Genomic DNA, 3,874 nt, shown 5'->3' with positions numbered 1-3,874 from the left:
GCGCAGGTGGAAGACGCCGCAGTCGAGCAAGCCGCCCTCCAGGCTCCGGGGGGGCGCCGCGGGCGGTGGCCGCGCCGCCTCGGGGCTCTGCGCCTGGAGGGGTCGTGGGGGGCGGCGAGAGCGCGGTGCTGTTAGGTGGCGCTGGGAGGGAGGCGGTGGTGGTGGTGGAGGGTGCAATGTTACAGCGATGTTGCTCAACCTTCTGGAGCTATTCGGTAAGGTGGCCACTCTACCCCTCCCCCCACCACCAAGCTCGACCACTGGTGCCCGCATCTCCCTCACCCCACCTCTCCCCACAAACAAACGTGCTCTGATTATAATTATATGCATTGTCCTATAATTATCGTAGCGTGTCTGTTTGCATGTTTTGTCACAAAGTCTGAGCGATTAATGCAGACTTGATGTCTTGCAGAAAACGCAACAATTTGGTGTTGGAACATCTCATCACGGGTCCTGTCTTATTGCCAGAAAGGGGGGGGGGTGGTGGGGGTGAATCAACCTCACTGTTATTTTTAGTCATTTTTGGTACTAACAAAAAAGGTCCCGTACAACTATTTCATGTTGCGTTTTCGGTTGTGCCGGTGTTGTTTTTCAATTGTCTCCTGCACGCTATCAATGCCGCAGCCTTGCGTCTTTCCCTGCACTGCCTTGCACGAACTTTTCGAGAAAAAGTGTTTCCACTCTTACTGCCAACTTTCACTGCGCTGTTTGCTGCTGCTGCTGCTGCCCGATTGGCGTACCTTGGTCGGGTGAAATATGTTGGAGTTGAGGAAGATATCCCGGATGCTTTTTAGGGTGTCACAGGATTCGGAGCAATTATTGCCGAAAAAGAAGTCTCTGAAGTGATTGAGTCCGTCGACAATTTCAGCCAAGCACGCCTCCTGCGCTCAAGACACACGGCCACACGCGACAAGGGGAGCGTTAAACACACGGCCAACACAGACGCGCCCTGGGCATGCCAAGGGCAGCAGCCCCGTGCGTCCCATGCGCTGTAAGCGGAGTCTGCATGAGTCGCACAACTGAATATGGATCACGACGCAAAAAGCTGGTGCATTGCCGTGTATCTTGCGTGACACAGCAGCGCCTTCTGATACCGTCGCCTCTGCCGAATGAGTGCGTGGAGCCCAATAGCGTATTTGTGTTTAAATGAATGGAATATGTACAGAGTACATTCTGAGTAATATCCGGCCAGATAGCTGATCGGTAGAGCGTGTCGCAATCGGAAGGTCGCGAGTTCAAATCGTGACTAGGGGTTGACTCGGCCCATAATCCACCCCCCCCCCCCCAGGAGCTGACACAATGGTGAAGTCGACACGTGGTTGCCGTCTGGATAGGCTCAGCCCGCCTCGCCCGCCGCCAATGCGAATGTGAAGACTCCTGGCGCAAGCTCAGGGTTGTGGAGTTAACACGAGCACCACCACAATGCGGGGTTTTTTTCTAATAAAGGATGTCACTTTGACCTTGCTATTGTTGTTGTTGTAGTCATGCCCGGATACGTGTTAGTGTGTGTGTGCACATGTTTGAAACGCAAAGGCTTGGTTGCACAATCGTTGACAACTGATGTGTGTAGTAACACCTACCATCGCCGTGTCGTTCAGCTGTCCTCCTGCAAGGCACAGGAATGGCTTCCCCTTGAGTTTCGCCAAAAAGTTTGAATAGTTTGCGCAATTTGTCTGAACAAAATGGGGAAAAGGTATCGTTTGAAAAAAAAGAACAACAACAACAACCAGAACATTCGGTGCACATTGCGGCGTCTCTTGGTGGCGAGACGTTTACAGACAGCAAACATTTCTGCACGTGAAATGGCAATGGAGGCGACACAATGAGCGTATTTACCTGGAGCGTGTTGATATGCGTCATCCTGGACAGGAATATCTCAAAGCGCATATTGAGATCACAGAAGTCGAATTGCGCCCTCGACGCCAGACTTTCTGCCCAGCTCACAGTGACGAAGATGAGCAAGATCTTCACACCTAGGAGACAATCATCGTCGTCATCATCATCGTCATCTCCGTCATCATCGTCATCATCATCATCATTCCTGACACGGACAAAACAAAGCCATGAGTGTGAACGATAATTTGGTAACGCTTTAAAAAAGCTATACAACTATAATTTTGTTTTATTTCAACAGGCAAGGCCCACTGAGCTATATAGCTCTTTTTCAGAAGCGACCTGACTATTAAAATGATAGCTCAACGAAGTGGCTTATCACGTGGAAATGTATAGCAGGCAAATACTCTCAAAGGCGCGTTTCTACACGTGGAGGGAAAAACCGGAGGACCCGGAGAAAAATCCACGCGACCAAAGAAAGAGATACGCAGACTCCAAATATACAGCAGCAGGCGTCAGGGTCGGGATCGAACCCACGACCTCCTGCACACCACGCGAGGTAGCCTCGCCAAGGGGCTGGGGCTGGGTCCCCCCCTCCCCCCAGACCGCAAGCCTCACGCACCGTGCGCCGTCATCTCTGCCCCCATCCTGCCCCCGGGTCTTCTTAATGCGCAACATTTAGTGCAGCCAAGAACCGATTCCTCTGCATTAGAGGCAAGAGCCCTAAAGGCAGGGCCAAGCATCGCCCCCCTGGTTCTGTCCGCGAGCAGCAACATCAGCACCGCACCCCAGACCGGGCTTCATCTCTCACGGGACATGTTTTCTGGATCGCTGGTTAACCGAGCGAGTCGTCACGGAGCTACGCCGAATTAGGCGTGCCGATGCAGACGGACGCGACTGAGCCCCCGTTTGTCACGGCTCCGCTCGGCTGACAAAAGATGCGCCCGTCAGCCGTCGCCACCGCGTCGCGCTTCTCGCTTTTAACAAAAAAAAACCTCTGAACCAACTTTTAGAACCGGCCCGTTCTCTTTCCTTTTGCGGCGACGGCGCAGCACGGGGGCGACTCGTGGCGATGCAGGCGCATGCCTGAGAGGGCGCGCGTGTTACCCATGCGTGATGCCTCCTCTCTCTCTCTCTCTCGACCGCGATGGGTATCAAATCGCGCTGCATTGCAGCTCGTTCTCGCCCTCTCTTTCCACCCGTTTACAAAATCGTAAGCAACTTTCGCTTCGAAATAATAATGATGATGATTGTTATATTTCGACAATTCCCCTCATCTCAAACCTAAATGTGCAGAGTTGCGGGATACAAGGTGACTCAATGCGAGCGGTCAATTGTCGTAGTTGTGATTCCTGATTGCGCTGCGCACTTGGCAGGGCGAGAGGCTCGCGATGAGAGCTCAAAATCCTGGACGAGGCGTTCACTCGGACCCATCATCCTTCTGCGATCAGTACAATAAGCAGCGCTTTGCTGGGAAGCCAACGGCGGTTGTCCTATGGAGAACTCGCCCCCCACCACCCCCTCATCACCATAGGAATGACGAAATTCCACCACTGGCTCAGGACTGTAAACGGGAGATGAGTACCACCTCAACGCTTATTAGAGCAGGAAATCACTTCCACACTGCACACCTTTGGTCCACGGTAAAATGCTCGTGGGTCTGTATTATAACACGGGCGGTGGCACTGTGCTCGTTCCCCAACCCCACAGCCCCCCACCCAAAAAAAACCTCAATTCACGATCGCTCAATTAAAATAAAAGACACAAACCCAACATTACCTTTGCAAAACATGTTTGAAGCGAAGGAGACGACTCTGCGATCCCCACTCTCCCTCTCCTCCGGAGGAGTGCGACGGCGGCGGGGGATGAGAAGTTTGGTTGGAACGCGCCCTCGCTCGCCCCGTGCCCCGTGTGTGGCCGAGCGTCGCCCGCAGAGAGTGAAGTCCACGCGCTCTCTGTCTGTGGGCTCCTGCGGGTGCCGGGCGACTATTAAATAGGCGACTGCGCGGTGGAAATGCCGCCCTCGGAATTGCCATGCAGA

General features: G+C 53.5%; 1 long non-coding RNA gene across 1 annotated transcript; it reads right to left on the bottom strand.

Annotated features, from left to right (window-relative positions):
* Positions 1-745: 745 nt before the first annotated feature.
* Positions 746-2,264, bottom strand: LOC144729012 (uncharacterized). The gene is made up of 3 exons (XR_013587612.1): positions 1,837-2,264; positions 1,581-1,673; positions 746-881 (listed from the first exon to the last, which is right to left on the bottom strand). It is a non-coding gene; the product is annotated as an uncharacterized LOC144729012 (long non-coding RNA).
* Positions 2,265-3,874: the final 1,610 nt, after the last annotated feature.

This window comes from Lampetra planeri, chromosome 31 (genome assembly GCF_965212315.1).
Source record: "Lampetra planeri chromosome 31, kcLamPlan1.2.h2, whole genome shotgun sequence".
NCBI classification, from domain to species: domain Eukaryota; kingdom Metazoa; phylum Chordata; class Hyperoartia; order Petromyzontiformes; family Petromyzontidae; genus Lampetra; species Lampetra planeri.
The sequence above is the reverse complement of the archived record's forward strand: the minus strand, read 5'-3'. Positions and strand labels throughout refer to the sequence as shown.